This window comes from Rhinatrema bivittatum, chromosome 7 (genome assembly GCF_901001135.1).
Source record: "Rhinatrema bivittatum chromosome 7, aRhiBiv1.1, whole genome shotgun sequence".
Lineage (NCBI taxonomy): Eukaryota > Metazoa > Chordata > Amphibia > Gymnophiona > Rhinatrematidae > Rhinatrema > Rhinatrema bivittatum.
The window spans coordinates 297,801,035-297,822,367 of record NC_042621.1 but is presented as its reverse complement, the minus strand read 5'-3'; the positions used below and the strand labels follow the sequence as shown (position 1 = coordinate 297,822,367).

The 21,333-nt window shown below is 41.8% G+C and overlaps 1 protein-coding gene across 3 annotated transcripts in view; it reads right to left on the bottom strand.

Annotated features, from left to right (window-relative positions):
• The window catches only part of ATRNL1 (attractin like 1), a 2,205,421-nt gene that overhangs the window by 1,981,755 nt on the left and 202,333 nt on the right, over positions 1-21,333 (bottom strand). The gene's annotated exons all lie outside the window — the stretch shown is intronic.

The following is a 21,333-nucleotide window of genomic DNA, read 5'->3' as shown; positions in this document are numbered from 1 at the left end:
CTGGACGCAGGACAAGCGGACCCGAAGTTGTTGGTGGCCGCAGCAAATCTGGTTCCTTGGAAGACGCAATAATAGTAATCGCTCTGGAGGAGGGCATTGGTGGCCACTGGGGAACTGATGGTCCCCCGGGCACTGGATGCATCGGAAGGATGCCAAGTAGGACATCCAGTGCTCTAAGCAGGGGCGCAAAAAGAGATGGCGCAGGTTCCAGCACCGGTAGGGGAGCCAGAATCTGTTCGATACCCTGCAGGGCTCGGAGCACCACCACCTGAATCCTGCTATCCAGCTCCTCCTGAAAATCCGGTGAAATTAGGACTGATGGTGGAGGACGACGAGGCATCATCAGAGCCCACTCAGAGCCCCGAGAAGGCTCGGTGGCTGGCACCAATATCGGTGGGGAACGCCTAGGACTTCAGCGTCTGATATAGAGGATGATGCCTCCTCTATCAGTCACTTCAGTGGCAGCATGCCACATCAGGTCTGGGACCATGGGTCGACAGCAATCTGTGATTATGTTTGCGGTGGTGCTCGGCCCAGTCTTTCCCCGGCACCATGGACATTGAAGAACGTGACGTCTTGGAATGCGACAAAATCGGAGACAGCCTATCTCTGACTCCTCTCTCATGAGAGGGGTCCGTTGAGGGAGTGGAAAAAGACGGTGTATCCAATGGTTCCCCTCAGCCTCTAGGAGTCAACGCCCACGATGCCGGAATGGATGGATCAAACTTTTTGGATCCCAAAAGCTTTTCCATCTTATCCAGTCAAGCACAACAGCCCTTGGTGGTCATCTGATCACATAGATGGCACCCATGGACACCGTGTGACGCCCCCAGGCAGAGGATACAAATCTCGTGCGGATCAGTAATTGACATGTTCCGCGGGCACTGGGGGCACCATCAAAACCCAAACGCCGTTTAAAAAAAACACAAAAAAAAACAAACAGTTGGCGAGCTATGGCCAGCAGCCACCGAGGAGCGACACGCCAGGAATAGACCACAACAGAGGGGGGGGGGGAATACCTATCACGCCACTGGACGACACAGACTGGAGAAGAGGTACCAGACGCAGGAAAAGAAGTTGAAAAACTACTGGGAATACTTCTTTAGTAAAATGGAGCAGAGCTCCAAAACCGCAAGGCAACTATTTCGCAGGGAAAAAAAAAAGAAAATGAAGAGGGACCCCGCGTGAACACATGGATAGTGGCATGCTGGGCATGCTCAGGGTGCCAGTCAAAGTTCTAGAAACTCTGACAAAAGTTTTCCGTGCCGGTTTCCATCTGACGATGTCACCCATCTGTGAGGACTACCATCCTCGCTTTTGCCCTTGCTTCCGCAGCAAATAAGATCTCGCAAAGGGTCAGGAGACCCTCCTCACACCGCGACCCACCTGGAGTAAGAGGCCCCCGCCGTCAACTCTCGCTGCCACCGCCTCGACGCCGCCAAAACCATGCCCACCTCGGCTCCATCAGCCTATCAGAGGCCAGGAAGTTCTGGGAGCTGCAGCCCTTTAAACTAGGGCTTGCACACCGGCGCCGAAGGAGCGCGACAAAGGAGCCAGCCCCTTTGTGTGTCCCAGTGCATTGTCCAATCCAGTAATAGTAGTAATAAGAGGACATTATCTCTCACCGCTAAATCTCCTTGCTAACCGAATCACCCTCTGCTTAGGACTTACTTTTCTTACTCCATAACAGGACTTCTCACATTCAAATCAAGTACGGACGGATCTGTTTTCACCCCTTCTCCTTCCAGCTTTACAGCAGACTTACCTTCTCTCTACACTCCACAACATACTACGAACTGTACACTCAAGACAATTATGACACAGGACCACTCAATTCCCATCCTACACCACAACTTCCTATTCAGGGAGAACTCACTCACACAGCACCGAATTCGCTCGAACAGATTTCTTATTCCAATCATGATTTCACCCGTCACCCAACTCCTGGGTCTCGCCCTATTCACGCTGACGCTCTTCAATGCTCAATCGCTCACCAAAAAAACTCACATCCTCAATGACTATCTCCTTGACTCCAAGCCAGACATCTGTGCTATAACGGAAACCTGGCTCAAACCGGCAGATACAGCCTTGATAAACCAGCTCCCTTCTCACTTATATGACTTCTTCTCACTTCCCAGACAAAGAAAAGGAGGAGGCCTCTTCTTTGTCTGGGAAGTGAGACCCTACAACCAACCTAGACAGCATCTAAACTAGAGGTAGGCCTGTTCAAATCCAAATTGCTCCAAATTCTCCTCATTTACGCCCCGCCAGGAACCCTAGACTCAGATGCCTCCCTGATGGTTGAAACCATAGCCAAATACTTAAACTTGGACTCCCCAGCAATAATATTAGGCGATTTCAATCTACATATTGACTCAACTCATCGCACAACCAACTGCGAAGCCTTCCTAACCTCCCTCACAGCCATGGGATTCGAACAAATTACAAATAAACCTACGCATAAAGCCAGACATACTCTCGACCTCATCTTCATTAACTCCAGCTTCTTGCAGCCCACACCCCCCATATGCCTACCAGTCCCATGGACTGACCATTCTCTGATCTCCACCACCTTCACGATGAAAGGAAGCTCCTCACCTCCACCCCCCCTATCCACATTGCACTACAGGAAACCCTGTAAGTCAGAGGTTCTCAGCATATCCTTAGCCAAAGAACTTCCTAACCTTGATGTATCAAACCTGAACTCAGCCTTACGCTCTTGGCACAGCATCACAGACGCAGTAGCTAAAAGTTTATGCCCTCTCTTGACAATAAAAATCAACCCAGCACAAAAACATAAGAAACAACCTTGGTTCTCCAATGAGCTCCAATCATTAAAGCAAGACCTTAGACAGAAAGAAAATAAATGGCGGAAAGCCCCTAATCCCTACACCCTATCTACATATAAAGCTGCTATGCACTTTTACAGAAAAGTAACTTTACGAACAAAAAGGGATTTTTACGCCCAACGAATCCACGACCTTGTATTTGATGCGAAGGCACTTTTCTCTTATGTTTCGGAACTTACAAAAACAACCACCCCTCCCATTCCAGATGACCAAGCGCAATTGAAAGCCAACAAACTTGCTTCCGTCTTCCAATACAAACTCTCCAACCTACTAATACGGCTTCTACCCAGCCCAAATCCGTTACACAGCCTCTCATCCTCCTCTCCTAATGGCGAAATTTCATTGGAATCTTTTGAACCCACTACCACGATGGAGATTGAAACTATTCTAAAGAGAATGAAACCCTCCACACATCCATCCGACCAAATCCCGGCTAAACTACTTCTACTGGTGCCGGAATCTATTTCTAAATATCTGGCCAATATTATCAATTGTTCACTCGCACAAGGAATCTACCCAGATGCTCTAAAACTTGCCACTCTCAAACCCATACTCAAGAAACCAAACCTGGACCCAGGTGACCCTAACAATTTCCGCCCTATCTCCAACCTGCTCTTTATCACCAAGGTCATTGAAAAAGTGGTCAACAACCAGCTATCGGAATATCCCCAAAAACATAAAATTCTCCACTCTGCACAACATGGTTTCTGCAAATCTCGAAGCACTGAATCCCTTCTCATATCCCTTACAGACCACATCAGCTTGGGTCTAGACAAAGGTCATTCCTTCTTACTAGTGCTTCTTGATATCTCCGCAGCGTTTGACACAGTTAACTATTCCTTCTTACTAAATCGTCTATCTGACATAGGGATAACAGGAACAGCCCTCAGATGGTTCGACTCCTTTCTAAGCAACAGAGGCTATAAATTCAAAGTCAATAACAAAGAGTCGCCACGCATCAGTTCTCCTCGTGGAGTTCCCCAGGGCTCCTCTCTATTGCCCACCCTCTTCAATATCTACCTCCTTCCCCTCTGCCAACTGCTTACAAATTTAAAATTGAAATATTACATATATGCAGACGATGTACAAATTCTGATCCCTATAACCAAATCTCTTACAAAATCACTCAAGGAATGGGACAACTGTCTGCAAGCGATAAATCTCCTCCATTTCCGGCCTTAACCTGGTCCTCAATTCTAACAAAATGGAACTCCTTCTTATTTCTCCAGAAAACTGCGATACCCATCAGCAGTCCTACACTAACGCCCCAATCACACAAGCAAGAGATCTGGGAGTAATAATCGACCACCATCTGAGTTTAAAGAAGTTCATCAACAACACAACCAAAGATGGCTTCTACAAACTACAGGTGCTAAAAAGACTCAAGCCTCTACTGCACTTCCAAGACTTCAGATCCGTCCTCCAAGCCATTTCTATTCTCGAAGATAGACTATTGCAATTCTATTCTTCCAGGTCTCCCAGCATCCGCCACTAAACCCCTTCAGATGTTACAAAACGCAGCCGCTAGAATACTGACAAACACCAAAAGGAGAGATCACATCACGCCTATCCTCAGAGATCTACACTGGCTCCCAATAACCTTCAGAATCCTTCACAAATCACTCAATATTGTTCATAAAACTATTCACCACCAGGTTCCCCTCGACCTACAATTCCCACTCAAACTTCACACCTCCTCCAGACTCATTAGGGATGCTTATAAAGGATCTCTCCATGCCCCGCCTAACAAAGCCACCCATTTGTCAACCACTAGAGAACGAGCCTTCTCAACAGCGGGACCCACGATCTGGAATGCTATTCCCCCAGATCTCAGACAGGAATCTGGTCTACTGACTTTCAAAAAAAAAACTTAACACATGGTTGTTCAAACAAGCATTCCCCTAATCAATACAAACAATACCCATGGCACAGTTCTGTCTTAGGCCATCCAAGCACCCTCCATCTCTACAGTTGTATTGAATTTATGAGTTAACTTTCTCCCTCTGCATTTCCATCTCCCCAGTTCCATACCCCTGTTTTATTGTAACTTTTGCTCCTTCAGGTTATTGTTAATGTTGTTAATGTTTGGATTCTATGTTTCCTGTAAACAGATATGATATGACCTTCGTCATGAATGTTGGTATAAAAAAAGCATTAAATAAATAAATAAATCCTGATTGTCCTAGAAGGAAATGATATATTAAAACTGAAAAAACAACTGGTAATTAAGTGGTTACTCTTCTTTACAATTCTAACTGGTAAGGAACAAGCAAGAGGCATAAAATTAGTTTATTTGTTTGATTAATCAATTTCTTACATTAGTAAAACAGTTATGTACAAATATTAAATAAAAACACTGGACATCAAGTGCACATAACTAACGATTATCTTCTAATGTTTACCTGATTTAGCATACTAACCATGAACACATGATAATGTACTCAAGTGCACATAAAATTCTCTATACTTGGGGGAGCTCAGCTCCCTAGATAAGGCTAAAGAATAGATAATGTACACCTAAACAAGACAATCTTATGCTTGTGCATTATCCACATCTCAGCCTAGCGTGTCCAATTACTGGAAGAGCTGTTCACATATGTCACACAGCTGTATCACGTGTCTGATATATGAAGTATGACTTAATAGCTCAATGTTTAATGTTTTAATAATGTACACCTTGTACAGCACTGAGAAAAGGCAGACTATAAATGTTTAAAAAAATGTCTTTCTAGTGCTTACCTGTACTTAGCTCACTAACCAAGCAAGAGCAATCTGTCATGTATAAAAATGTAACACGACATCCTTAAAATGCTGTGTGCTCTCATTACCCTAGTAAAGGGGCACACAAGTGCTGGAGAAGATGTACCCACACTTCATAGTTTTCTAGTACTTGTAGACTCTCAGCTCTCTATATGTACAAAGCCCTGAAAGCACTGTACAGACAGGCACATGCATTCAACATCCTGGATAAGAGCACGCACACACATGTTCTGCAGGAGTGTTCCTGTTACACATACAGTTAGTCACAAAACAAAAAATGGAGCGAGATGCTGCACTTCAAACATGTAATAACAGTAAATCAGGAAACTGAGAAACTGAATTTATACATATGTTATATATATATATATGTTATATTTCTTTTCTTTCTATATTTCTTAACTGAAATTATTTTCTGTAATTCAGAAATTTGTATCATGCCTTAAAAATTTTTTGCTTTGTTAGTAATTGAAAATGGATAAATAAAAAAAAAAAAAAAAAAAAAAATCAGGAAATGCAGCAGATTTCAATGAGTCCCAAAACAACTTCAGCGTTGTGAATAATTTTAAATCTTTATTGGCGGCAACTCCATTGCTTCAACAAAACACACTTTTTAAACAAGGTTCCACGACTAGCAAGGAGAGCTAGATTACTCTTTCAAGCGCGTAGCATCTAAGCATATGAACTCCACCTTAAATACGTCCCTCCCGATGCAGCCGCGTTTGGCGAAACACGGGTCCGTGTCGGGGAACCTTGTTTAAAAAGTGTGTTTTGTTGAAGCAATGGAGTTGCTGCCAATAAAGATTTAAAATTATTCACAACGCTTAAGTTGTTTTGGGACTCATTGAAATCTGCTTACACATACAGTTAGTGACATACAAAAAAAATAACTGAATCGTGAATCATGTACTTGTAACTACTATCTATTTTCTAGCCCACTCATTAAGGAAGCCATTTCTTCCATAAGTCTTCTGCATCCAAGCTCATGAACCTCAAAAATATCAAAAATCTGCCATTACCACATTGAAATATCTTTCATTCTTCAAAAAGAGACGAAATCACTATCATTTGGAAATGCTGCCTGCATGAAAAATGAAAATTATATGGTCTCCAAATTACATCACTTAACAAAATATTCATGTAGATCTACTAAAGGATACCACAGTTCACAATGAATCCAGATGAAGAATTTTCAACATCTATAAATATAAATTTCATTCTTTTGATTTTAATGGTATTAAAGTGGGATGTTCTGCTTTTATATAATATTTGAATTTTCTCTAGCTGTACCCTGTACTCATTTTCTAAACTTTAACCAGTATGGCTTGGTAACCTTTCTGCCTATAAAATTCCAGGGAGGCCAATTCTTTTGCAAAAATTGGCTATCAATTTGCTATAGGTCTGCTGTCCAGCGAGAGGAGTTTAATGCCAGTTGGGTAATGATTAGCACCAGAGGTTTAAAAAGCTATGAATACAAGGAATAGGAAGCTATAGTTATACCTTGACTGTTTGTATGCTGAAATATCCTTCACATCCATTTAACAAAATTCTGATTTTGAAATACCTAAGCTAACATTTCAAATGTTGCTTCTCTCCCTGCTTCCATCACTTTTATTCTCTCTTCCTCCTCCCTACGCTGATATATCAAGGCACCCCTTCCTATGTGCCATGGCCCATCTCAGCATGCAGCTTAATACAGCACACTATTAAAGAAACAAAACTGTGCCACACATGGCAATGTTGTTATGACACAAAGGATTGTGGATAAGCAAGCAAACACACTAGGTTAACATTTTCCTGTTTTTGGTGGATTCTCTATTAATGGCTTCACCAGCAGAGGACATTTTCAGTTATTCTGAAAAGGTCTTTCATGCTTTACTTTCAGATACACCACTGTCTGCAGACTCCAGCAACCTCTCGGACGTTTCTTGGGCAGAGGCTTTCACACTTCAGAAAAGAGCCATTCGCGCTGAACTACATGCGGCTACTTTGGTTGAATACTGTCGTATAAGAAGAATACCCCACAGTTTTCGCATTCTTAAGGAACCAAGATTACAAATAATGCTGAATTTGTTACTCGTTGGAACCAGATCCTCATTAAGTGCTCCTTTGATCTTATGATCTCGACTGTTGAAACTACAAGAAAAACTGCTCTTTCCCTTCAGGACCAGGTCTCTTCCCAGATTGAATCTCTCAAGACACATACACTCTCTAAACTGTTTTCTTCACAACTATCGGAATTTCAGAATACCTTGGAAAAGATCCATACGGATTTAAAATTCTTGAAATATAAAAAGTTCTTACAGCATCAACTCGATTACTCTAAAGACTTCATCTACCCTTGGATGAATACTTCTCGTCCCTCTCGGAAGAAGGTTACTTTCAACTCTTCATCTTCCAGCAACTCCTCGGGGGACAAACCATGCACAGAAGATGATTATCCACGACAAAGCTCTTATATACCACCCGCTTCACGGTTCTTCTCCTCTTCTATTTTAGAATCACGTTGGGGAACATCACACCAGGACACAGCAAGATTACGTGGACATCTTCGTCACCCTCCTCCTCAACGCATCACTCATTCGCAAACCCAGAGGTACAACAATATTTGGAGTTAGCACCGTTGAACTCAAGCCTTCCAACATCTTCCCCACACCCTTCATTGGTCTTTCATTTATACTCGGGGCAATTAACAGATGTTGAAATTCAAACATTACAATATGGTTTATCATTTGTACCATCTATCACTTGACTTTTTTGTCAATGTTTTTCTTTGCTCTCTCAAAATTAAACACTTTTTCCATTCGCACCCTTCCTCCCCTGACTTGTCTGTTGTTTCTTCTAAGACTGCCTGGCTCCATCCTGGCCCTCCTGATCCTCTTATTTCAGCCTTTGAAAAATTGGTGCTAAATGATGTTTCTTCACTTTCAGTTTTCCCACGACAAAAATGTAGTAACTTATCTAGGCCACAATGGAAAGCCTTTAGATCTTTGGCTAATGACTCCTCGACTGTTATCAAATCTGCCGACAAAGGTGGCAGCACTGTGATTCTTAATTGGACAGATTACATTACAGAACCAGTTAGCAGACACAGACTTTTATAAACCTCTTTTACATGATCCTACCATTGATTTATGTAACTATATCTCTTCAATTGTAAAAGATAGCTTAGGAACTGATATTCTTACATCTAAGGAAGCCCGTTTCCTGGTAAAACAACATCCTGTTACCCCTACCTTTTACATCCTTCCAAAAATTCATAAAAGTTTAATGCATCCACCTGGACGTCCCATAGTATCAGGCATCTGTTCTTTGCTGGAACCCCTTTCTCCTTTACTGGATAAATTCCTTCAACCTTTTGTTACCTCTGTTCCTTCACATGTAAGAGATTCTATACATTTCATCGCACGATTACAGCAGACTACAATTTTATCAGATTCTATTTAATTATCCTCAACATTGAATCTCTTTACACTAACATTCCACAATAAGCTCTTCCTACTATTGAATCATTCCTGGAAACTAATCCACCCCCACCCTGTATACCTCCAACAGACTTCATACTAAACTTGGCTACTAGTGCACTCATAAAAAAAAAAAAAAACATTTTTGTCTTTCAATATATTTTCTATCAACAGATCAAAGGCACTGCGATGGGGGCCACTATGGTTCCAGATATAGCTTATCTCTATGTCTCGTAGTTTGAATCTCTATATGTCAATCCTTCATCTTTCTTTTCCTTATTTACCCCTCTATGGTTACGTTGCATTGATAATATTTTCCTAGTTTGGACCGGCTCTGTGATTCAGTTTTACAGCTTTTTTGATTGGCTCAATGCATGTGACCCCAATTTACATTTTAGTTTCTCAGTATCCTGACATGACATATCTTTTTTGGACATGACGGTAAGTGTACAAGACACAAAACTTATTACTTTACTCTTTCATAAACCTACAGATCACAACACATTGTTACACTTCACTAGTGATCACCCACATTTTCTTAGAAATAATATTCCCACTGGACAGTTTCTACAATTATGCTGCCTTTGCTCCTCTACTCCGGATTTTGTGTTGTAAGCACACACTCTTTTTTCTCATTTTCTTTCTCGTGGCTATCCCTCCATCTCAAGAAAGCCTTCAAATGTGCTTTTTATGTGCATCGTGAATGGTTTCTTTTACCCTCGAACACTCAACTAGACAATCGTATTACTTGTGTTCTTACCTTTTCCAGCCGCATCAAAGATGTTTGCACCATTATCAATAGTTATTGGCAAGTGCTCTCTCCAATTTCAATTTTCTTGGAGTGCCCTAGGTTTGCCTTTCAAAGGGGCAAAAATCTTCAGGACTTGTTCGTATCATCTTTTCTAAACACTTTTCTAAACATAACTTTTGGAGCATTCGATTTGCAGACATAGTTTAGCTTGTCCTGTGTCCTACAATCTTTCTGATTTTACACACCCTGGTAAAGGTAAAGAATACCATCTATGACACACACTTCCCATTGTGATTCGGTGGGTACTATGTCATTCTTTGTCCTTGTGACCTCATTTATGTTGGTAAATCAACTCGTAAGCTTAAAACTAGAATCTTTGAGCACTGTTCTTGTGTATCCGCATTTCCAAAGTTGAAGCTCCACTGGTAAATCATTGGTTAGATAAAATCATTCCGTCTCTGACCTGCGTTTTTTGCTCTGGAAATGGTTTCTCCTCAGGCTAATGGCGGTAATTTTTCAGCCCGCTTAACATGTCTAGAACAACCCTCAATTTTTTAATTCAATTCCCTCATCCCAACCAACCTTAACAGGGAGATTGCATGGTTAGGGTTTTGTTTTGTTTGTTTTTTTAATTTAAATTCTTGTTTTTGTATGTGAATTCTGTTTCATTACTCATTTTCTTTCCCCTTTGCTGTTACCTTTATGATTTAATTTTAATTGATTTTTCATTTTCATCTTATTTTTTATTTATTTTTCCTCTTTTCAGTGCATTTTTGCTTTTTCTCATTCTCCTGCTGGTGTTTATGTCATCCTTTATTTTGCCCTTTATGAGCTCCATCAATAACTTTCTTTTTATTTTCCCTTTGACAGCCATTTTTAGGTTTTATATCATCAGTTAGCCCCACCCATTTTGTTCTGAGCTACCTCTACATTTTGCACCCTTTTCACTCTTTATAAGCTGCCGGTTTGTCTCTTTCCTCTTGCTGTGCAGCCACTTTTGCTAAGCATTTTCAAATGCCTTTAAGGTTTGTTTTCACTGCTCATTCTATTCCAGCAGTTTTACACTCTGTACTCTTGCAGTTACTCTCCTTCATTTTTTAAACTTTTAACATTCTTTCACTTGTGTACCTGGCGCTGTCCTTCTGTTTTTTTCTACAGAGACACTTGAGTTTGCAGATGTATTTGTTTTAGCGGTACTGAATGCCTTCAGGGACTGCTCTCCCGCTCTTCTTATTCCGACTGATTCACCATTTACCTCTGCACTTTCATTTTCCTTTATTTGACTATATGTTAAAATTTTCTCTATTTTTGTCCAATGTTATCTTTTTTGTACTTTCCCTCTATGATGCTTGCGTTTACACTATCACCCGCGGTCTCGTCCTTTTAATAACCTTATCAACCTCTATAGTCAGTCTTGTGTTATTATAAAATTCTCTTTCATTTGGATTTAAATCATTCATTTGCCTTAAACCCGGTATGTAAGTCCATTTTCTTATAGACTTTTTTCTTATTGCATGATCTCCAATTCTGCCATTTATAATTGAGATATTTGTAATTTTCTTTCTTTAAAATTTTTTCTGACATTTGCAATTTTCAGATATTACATCTTCCTGTATTTGATTTGAGTTTTATTTTTTTCAAACCTGGTTTGTATGCTCACTATTCTTTATTGTCATTTATCTAGATTTTTTTTAATTCTCCCTCATTATTTTGGACCTGTTCCCTCTCCCTAGCCTCTGCCTAGATTTAAGTAAATTTAATTCAATTTTTTCTATCAAACATTTTTTTTTCTACAACAATTTTTTCTAAGAATTTTTTGCTTCATTTATGTTATACATCTTTTACAGTTACCTCCTTGGAATAATTTGGTTTGCATGGCATTACATTCGTTTCTTCCCAGAAATAGTATGTCCTCTGCTGTATGCCTTATTCTATGGTCTGTTTTTTATCATGAGTGTATCTAACCATTTAATTTTTTTTTTCTTCTTAGAAACTGTGGTAAAACATATTCTGACTATGAAATAAATATTTTCCTCCCGATGCAGCCCATGCGAAACAGTCCTGTGTTGGGGGACTGAGTTCACATTAAAAATTGATGTGTACACATCTTAAAGGCAACATTGCATTTTTTTTTATTACTTGTATCAACAGCATTATGTTTATGGACCATGTGCAAAATTATTTCACAACATACCTTTTTCCTTAATATTGCTATGACACCAATATATCTAATCCAAATCCTGACTAAAAATAGAGGGGCCACCTAATTATCTATTTAGTTCTATGTTAAGATTACCAGATGGCCTTAGGCCATCAGCAATAGGCTGAACCAAACCAGTTTTTTCTTTAACAAATTGTCCTGTTGCTCTTTGGGATTTGTACTTCTGATTTCCTTAGGAAAAGTGGTATTATTAATCTCTGCACATAACTAAGTGATCTTACTGTCCCCAAAAATGAGAATACAAATGGCGACTTTACCGATGGCTATTGCACTACCACTGGTGCATATTTCCAGTGGTGTAGTGAGGGGGAGCAGGGGGGGGGGGGCAAGGCCCCCGGGTGCCAGGCTATAGAGAGTGCCTGAAGGCCTTTTTCTTTCAGAACCAGGAACTCTCCTGAAAACTTCAGGCCCTACTGCAGAAGCAGGCCCAGATGAAATCGCAAGTGGCCAGGCCCAGCGCTACCGAGTGTGCATACAGTGCAACTGCACAAGGCAGCACACCCAGGAGGGGGGCAGCAGCGGAAGAAGAGGCGGTCCACAAAGCCACCAATTGATGCCATCCAATTGGCGGCCAAGAAGAGGAGGACATTCATGGACGAGAAGAGAAGACCACTGGTGGACCCCATGGATCCCATCCCACCAGTGGCAGAAGAAGAGGCCTGTGAGGAGGATGCCTGTTCTCCTCCCTGCCAGTGTGCAGTATACGAAACACTTACCTAGAACGTGCTCTATGCTGATCTCGTGATGCATGAGATCAGCATAGAGGAAGTACTAGCCTCGCAAGTTCTGAGTAGCACAAGAGCCGGTACACAAGGAAGAGCAGCATAACTGGCTCCCCCATCTGTTCCCAATACGTGCGAGAATGTGAATGAATGAGGTGTGTGTGTGTCTGTGGGGGTGTCTGATTGGAATGTGGGTATGAATGGGAGCCTGACTGGGGTGTGTGGTTATTGGGAATGGGAGCCTGACTAGGATGTGTGTATGCATGAGAACCTAACTGGTGTGTAGGATCCTGACCTGGGGGGGGGGGGGGGGGGGGGGCTGTATGTGTGTGTGCATCCATGGTAACCTAACTGGTATGTTTGTGTGTGAAGGAACCTGACTGTGTGTGTATGAATAGAAATCTGACTGGAGGGGGGAGGTGTATGTGTGAATGGGAGCCTGACTGGGGGGAGAGAGGTATATGAATGTGATCCTGTCTGGGGTGCATATGTGTAAGTGAGAGCATGTTTGTGTGTGAGTTAGCCTATGTGTATGGAAGAGAGGAGGGTTTATGTGAGAGCCTATGCATATGAGAAAGAAGGACTAGGCATGTGTGAGAACCTAGTGTATAAGAAAGAGGGAGCTTGTGTGTGTGTGAGAAGATGTGTGTATGCGAGTGTGTGTATGAGAGCAATGAGTTTGCATATGTGTGAAAGCCTGTGCATACGAGAGGGGGCATTTGTGTAAGCATGTGCACATAAGAGAGGGAGCATGTGTATGAGAGAGACAAAGTGTGCTTGTGTGTGAGAGCCTATGTGCATGAGAGAGCCTGTATATTTGAGAAAGAGGGAGAGAGTGTGTGTGTGTGTGTGTGTGTGTGTGTGTGTGTGTGTGTGTGTGTGTGTGTGTGTGTGTGTGTGTGTGTGTGTGTGTGAGAGAGAGAGAGAGAGAGAGAGAGAGAAAACATGTGTATGAGAGAGAGGAAACGTGTGTGCAGATGTGCATATGAGAGAGAAGGAGTTTGCATGTGTTAGAGTATGTGCGAATGAGAGAGGGAGATAAGCACTAGATGCCTAGCAGCGACCCAAATGATGACCTGCTGATGGAATTCCTGCACATAGCCAACAGAAGAAACATTTTGACACCTAGAAGACAGGTGAGTCATATGGCAGGATGTGACTAAGAGGGAAAGGAAGGGGTATGAGTGAGGGAAGGGAAGGGGGAGAAAAAGGGAAGAGGAGGGAAGGGATGTGTGACAGAGAAGGGAAGGGAGTGAAGGGGTGAATAACGGAGGGAAGGGGAGGGGATGACTGGGAGAGAAGGAATGTGAGAGTGAGGGAAAGGGGATTGAGTGAGAGGGAAGGAGAGTGACTGAGGTAAGTGAAAGGGAAGGAAAAGGGGGAAGGGGAGTGAAGGAGAGGACAGAAAATGTGTGTTCACATCCTTTCTTGTCCCCCCCACCCCCACCCCACTTCCCCATCATAAATCCAGGGCAATCTCAGAGTGACTAGAAATCAAAAGTTCCCAGGTATGGCGAAAGGTACATGTTTTATCCTTAGTTTTAATTATTGTGTTATTTCATGTCTGCTATTTTGAAATATTTAATTGATTTTTGGGAAATGTTCAAAGTTGTTTTTATTCTTATTATTTATTAGATGTTCTGTTCATCTGTTTTGAACTATTGCCTTTTATTAGTATGGTTTCTATTATGATGAATTTATAATGATTTTGTTTTATGAGGAATGGTGATGTTTCTGGGTTTGTTTGGTGTTTTTTTGCATTACTGTATTGCATATGAGTCTAGCTGGGAGAGAAGAGAGGCTGGGGAGCACGACTGCTGGGGAATGGAAGGGGCTGTGGGGGGGGGGGGGCAAGAATGCAGGAGACTGGGGAGCAAGTCTGCTAGGGCCTGGGATGGTAGGAGACAGACTGCTATTGCTTCTGTTTCTTTGAGATGGGAATTAGAAGAAGTTGATTCTCTGTCATTTCTGGGAAATGTGCATCTGAACATTTCTATATTTCTCTAGTATTATAATGCAGGCAGAGTCTGGCTTTTTGGAGTTTCCAATTCAACTCCATTTTTCTCTTTCTAATTTGTTGTCAATTATTCTGTATTTCATGAGGCAGGCAGGCAGGGTGCTGTAATGAGGCTGCAGTGATGTGTGCAAGTCAGAAGTGGAAAAATTGGTCTCCTAATGGTCAGAAGTGGAAAAATTGGAAATTTTGGAAGAATTTATAAATATAACACCACAGTCCTTGACTCTTGGTCTTTTTCTTTATCAGAGAATGTTTTTGCTTGCGGTACCACTGAGGCAAGGTTGGCGGCCTGTCAGAACACAGAAAAGCTTTTGCCCCTTAGACTGTTCACAACAGTCTATCAGTTTAACAAAGTCCCCCATGAGAGGCTTCTAAAAAATTTAAACGTCATGGGATAGCAGGCAGTGTACTTTTGTGGCTTGCAAACTGGTTAAAAGACAGGAAACAGAGAGCAGGATTAAACTGTCAGTTTTCTCAGTGGAGAGAGATAAACAGTGGAGTGCCTCGGGGATCTGTACTTGGACCGGTGCTTTTCAATACATTTATAAATGATCTGGAAAGGGGAATGATGAGTGAAGTGATCAAATTTGCGGATGATACAAAATTATGCAGAGTAGTTAAATCTCAAGCAGACTGAGATAAAATGGTGAAAGATTTCAAAGGGGTATGGGATAAACACTGTGAATCCCTAAAGGCTAGAGGGTGGAAATGAGCAAAAGAACGCATGGGGTAATTTGCTGGTATAGTGGTTACTACCCTTAACAAATAAGCCTTCATACTGTTGATGCAACTCATTATTGCTCTCTGCTTTAACAGCAGGGACAAAGAGGAAAGGAGGAATTAGTTTCAGACAGCAACCAACAAGGATATTAAATTTTACAGTCTGGGAAAACAAATAAGCATGGGGGTAACTTGCAGATGTAACTGTTACTACCCTCAACCAATAAGCCTTAAACTTGTGATGTAACTCCAACATTGCTCTCTGCCTCAAGGGCAAGAGACAACAGATAAAAGGGAATTGGACTCAGACAGTAACCAACAAGAGCCCTGACTAACAGTTTGGGAAAATTGTATGCCACAACAATGCCACCCCCTGATGCTACCACTGTAGGGGAGGCCTGTATGGCGCGACTGATGCTACCATAAGCTTGCTGGGCAGGCAGGATGGGCCATTTGGTCTTCTGCTGTCATTTCTATGTTAACTTGCAGGAGAACCTTGTAAGACTGGAAGATTGGGCTTCCAAATGGCAAATGAAATTTAATGTGGTCATGTGCAACGTGATGTATATAGGGAAAAATAACCCATGCTGTAGTTACATGATGTTAGGCTTCATGTTAGGAGCTACCACCCAAAAAAAAAGATCTAGGTGTTATAATGGACAATACATTGAAATAGTCAGCACAGTGTGCTGCAGTGGTTAAAAAAGAAAACAATGTTAGGAATTATTAGGAAGGGAATGTGTAAAAACAGTGGATGTCATAATGCCTCTGTATCGCTCCATGGTGAGACCGCACCTTGAGTACTGTATTCAGTCCTGGTTGCTGCATCTCAAAAACAAATAGATGCACTGGAGAAGGTGCAGAGAAGGGCAACCAAAATGATAAAGGGGATAAAATGGCTCCCCAATGAGGAAAGGCTAAAGAGGTTAGGGCTGTTCAGCTTGGAGAAGAGATGGATGAGGGAGGAAATGATAAAAATCATGAGAGGACTAGAACAGGTAAATATGAATCGGTTATTTACTCTTTCAGATAATAGAAGGACTAGGGGGCACTCCATGAAATTAGCAAGTAGCACATTTAAAACAAATTGAAGAACATTCTTTTTCACTCAATGCAAAATTAAGCTCTGGAATTCGTTGCCAGAGGATGTGGTTAAAGCAATTAGCTTATCTGGGTTTAAAAAAAGATTTGGACAAGTTCCTGGAGAAATCCATAAACTGATATTAGTGAGATTGACTAATTATTAGTACTATTAGTACTTATTACTGGCATTAGTAGCATGGGATCTATTTAATGTTTGGGTACTTGCCAGGTACCCAAAAATTAAATAGATCCTATGCTACTAATCCTGGATTGGCCACTGCTGGAAACAGTGATTGATGGACCATCGGTCTGACCCAGTATGGCAACTTATGTTCATTTCTTTTCTGTAGTTTCTATTAGTGTGACTTTCTTGCCCTTAAGCAAATCCTCCTGATAGAAATGGGGGGGGGGGGGGGTGCCAGGAAGGCAACAAATGCATTGGCCCCCAAGCACCAGAGATCCTTACTACGCCTCTGCATATTTCTCAGTTATATGGTTAGTAATTACAGGAACAATTAGTCAGAGAATCAGAGATGGTCTGTCCTCCCCTCCAGGCAATAGTTATGTATTCTTGTCCATGCTAACCAGCCTCTAGCCTATGAAATGAACCAAAAGAAATGGACAGGAGTCAACTGGCAGCTAAGCTATTGTATTGAAGATGACTGTGAATTATGGTGGGGCGAGGTGGGGGAGATAGGATGGTAACTGCCTAACACAATAGTATCATGTAAATTTAGAAAGAAATGCCATCAGAAACATCATGGGAGATCACAATACTAATATGACCTGATACCAGCATAGCAAATTATTCTGTCATCATAGGACATCACAATCTCACCCTGCAGTTAACTTCAAAGATGAACTGCTACTATATTACAAATAGCATGCATTCTTCCATCAGCCCTTTAAGTAGTGACTGTGACCCACATAAATTCTGATACAGAATTCTGATTTGAAGCTGTGGTTCAGCCAAGAGGAAAATGTTTGTTTTCTTCTCATCTACGGACTTTTACCTTCAAGTCCTTGGGGAAGAGGTGAAAGTTGGAATAGCTGTATAAAATAAAGGCAGCACCATATCCTGACACACAGAAATATTCCACTACAACAGCTCCTTTCTCGAGGGGGGGGGGGGGGGCTGTATGGCTCAAGGGAAATAGTGACCCACAGGTGAACAACTCTGTAGCTCTCTGATTCAAATCAAGATCAAGTCTATAGTGACAGGAAATCATTATCACCAAAAGCTGTTTGGTGGCCTGTGTGAAATGAGTTGGTGGTCTCAGTACACTTCCCAATAGGCAACTGTCTGCATGACTATAAAAACACAAATTAACAATCACAATTTGGCAAACTCGGAGAGGACACAGATTGCAGAGACAGAGAGACAATCACACTCTCACCCCTAGCAGTGGTCCCTGTGGAGCACGGCTGAAGCACTTCAGTATGGTAGATTTGTAGTGCTCCTTTCTGTGCTGTATCTGCTATGTGGATAAACAGGGGACTCTGGTTTAGAGCATATTTCATGAGCACAAATTGATTGTATAATAAAATTTTCCACAATTTTTTTTAAAAGCTGACAAGAAAGCAGTTTCTCTCTAGGTGACACTAGTCATCCCTTGCTTTTTCCTTTTTTTTTTTTTTTAATTTATGCAAAATCAGAAACATTTGGAGATAAATTCAGTTATTCTTTAAAACAAAACAAAACAAAAACACTCACCAAAGAAAAACTCTCCATTTAACCAAAATAACATTATAGTATTATAATTATAAATTGATGATCCAATTGATAATAGAGAGATATACAAACCCAAGAAATTAGAAATAAGGCATAGACACAACTATTAGCTACATTATTTCATTAAATATCTATGGGAGAAGAAGTGGTGGGCGACTGATGCCAGAAACATTTTAAGCTGTTCCACACTGAAAAATATGTAGACTTCCTCCCCCCTCCTCAACATACACTTACAAGGAAATTTTAATTTGAAGCTAAACCCCAAGGAAATTATTTGTTGGCGTACAGCCAAGAAACCTCTATGCTTGAGTTGTGTAGTTGGGGAGAGATCTGGAAAAATTTTAACATTATCATTTATAAAGGAGATAGGAAATTTTCTAAAATAATTTTTCAATATATTTTGAACATCAAATGTTGATATTAATGAAACCAAAAGAGTATTTCTGTCTAAAATTTCTGTTGAACTTTCTAAGATTTCTGTTAAATTCTCTTGCAAGTTTAATCTGTTTGATGTTGCTGTTGTTTTAGGAGGAAAACAACATTTATTAATTGCTGGTGAGTTTCCAGCTTCAAAACCCAAAGCTTCCTGAAGAAACCTTTTCAATGTAACACAAGGAGTCTCTCCTAAAACTCTAGGAAAATTCAAGATTCTAATATTTAAGTGTCTAGAAGCATTTTCCAGTACTTCTACTCTTCAGGCAATGGCATCCCGATCTTTAACCACTGTTACTTTAAATTTTCTTTCTCCTTCAGTTCAAGAAACAAAACTTTAGAGGAAATATCCTCAATTTTTGTTTGCAGAACAGTTGAAGATTGAGTGTTTTGTAATGCCAAACACTCCACTTTTTTACTCAAATTGTTCATGGCACTCGCCATTCCCGCCATTAGGTCCCATAGCTCAGCCATAGTGACGCCTCTTCAGGGCGGTCTGGAATCACTAGGGGTTTAAACTCTGGGGGGGGATTGAAGAATTTGCAGGTTATTCCCTGCTGTACTCAACCCCAGAGCCCCTTCTGCCAGCCCAGTTCGCGATGTTCCAGCGCCATTCAGGTCCTCCGGGACGACCGCTGTAGACAACTCTACATAAGCAGCTGCAGTCAACGATGTTTGCTCTGCGATCCCAGAAGCTGTCCCCTCGTTCAGCGCTCCGTGTTGTAACAGCCCTGCTCTCTGCGTCGGGGCTTGTCTCAGGTCTGGGCTCAACGAAATCTCCTCCAGTGCGAGCACAGCTCTCTCCGTATCCAGCACAATGGGCTCCTCAATTCGTGGAGTTGTAGCTGATGTGCTTAGGAAATGAATAATTTCCTGCTGCATACTTGAAGATGGTGGGGGAATGGAGGGATATATCCTTATCTTCCCCTTCCTTTTCGGCGGCACTTGAGTCAGGAAAAACAGGTAAATTCAAGGAGGCAGCGGAGCTACAACTCGCTCCTCACAGCATGTCGCCATCTTGAATCCCCGCATTTTCCTTCTTAAGGAAAAAGGGGGTGCTATATTTTAAAGAGGGGGACAGAAATTTCAGAGCTGACTCACTACTTGTGCAGTGTCACTTATCAGTCACGTATCAGGAAAACTTTGGGGAAAATGGTTGAATCAGACTAGTTAACATCACGGCTTTTTTTTTACCTCTAGTTTTTGGTATACTGTGGGGCAGATTTTATAACCTGTGCACGCTACCCGGCTGGCTGCCAGCCTGCCCTTCCCCGGCACGGCCGCTGTGCCAGAGGACTTGGGACCGTCCCCGGACCACCACCCCGCCACCGCCCCTTTTTCAAAGCCCCGGGACGTGCGCGCGTCTCCAAGCCTATGCAAAATAGGCTCAGCGCGTGCAGGAGCAGGTTTTCGGAGTTACGCGCGTAACCCTTGGAAAATCTGCCCCGGTATGTTTATACTATGTTTCTGTATCTTGTATTACATAAAACTCTGGGGTAAGCCTGTACCTCACCCCAACTACACCACTTTTCTTGCTATTTCTTTTCATCTGTCATGTACCCATCACATATTCAAATATTATAGCAAGCAGGGCTTAACTGTGGGGGAATGGCTTGGAATGGAGTTCCACCGCTTATTTTCAGACTTGAGGCAGAGCAGCAGGAATGTTCTGCTCTAGCGCCTACCCTCCAGACAGCCTGCAGAAAAAAAGTAGGTAAGCGGGAGTAGACCGAGTAGAGAGTAGCCATTCAGTTCCCTAATTCAGCCCTTCTGCTCACTGTTCTGCCCCCTATCTCTCCCACTTATTCTGCAGGGAACAGGAGAGGAGGGTGCGATCCTGAAGCAAACACTGCAGCACAAAAAAGAGGCATAAAAAGAGGTTGAAATGACAAAGGCAAATGGTACCTTATAGACTAATTTACTGAGGCATGAGCTTTCGAATGCCAGAGTCCACTTCACCAGCGGTTGAATTAGCACGTTTGGAACTTAAGAGCAGTAACGCCAATCAGCAAGACTTAAACCTCAAAACTTGTTCTAATTCAACTCCTTTTTGTGTCTGTAACCCAGGGTTTAATTTTTGATGCAATGACCTAGAACCATTTTTCTGGGACCTGAAGAAGTGGAACATGCAATGGTGTAAATCAGTTCTGGTGGGTGATGGACAGCTGGTGGTTGATGGTGGGGGCTGGAGATAGAGGAGGAGGAGGAAAAGTGTGAAGAGTAAGTTTGAGTATGTGTTTGGGAGAGAGATGATGCCATTTCTGGCCCCACCCCTTCACACAGATCACACCTGGCCCTGGCCAAGCTCTCCATTGCCCCTCTGAGCTCCTTCTTTCCCACTGCTCCACAGTTCTACTTCCCTTTTGTCTACAAATTAAGCCTTAATAGTATTATATTTACTACTATGCATCATTAATGTAAATGATTCAGTAATCCTGTACCTTGCTCTGCATACTCTGGTAGGACAGTGTGCAACAAATCCTTGTACTAAATAAATAGCTAAATAAAATAAAAGCAGACATGCAACCAGTTAAATAGAATTTATCTGACCCTTTAATAGCAGCAAGGTTGTATCTATTATATGA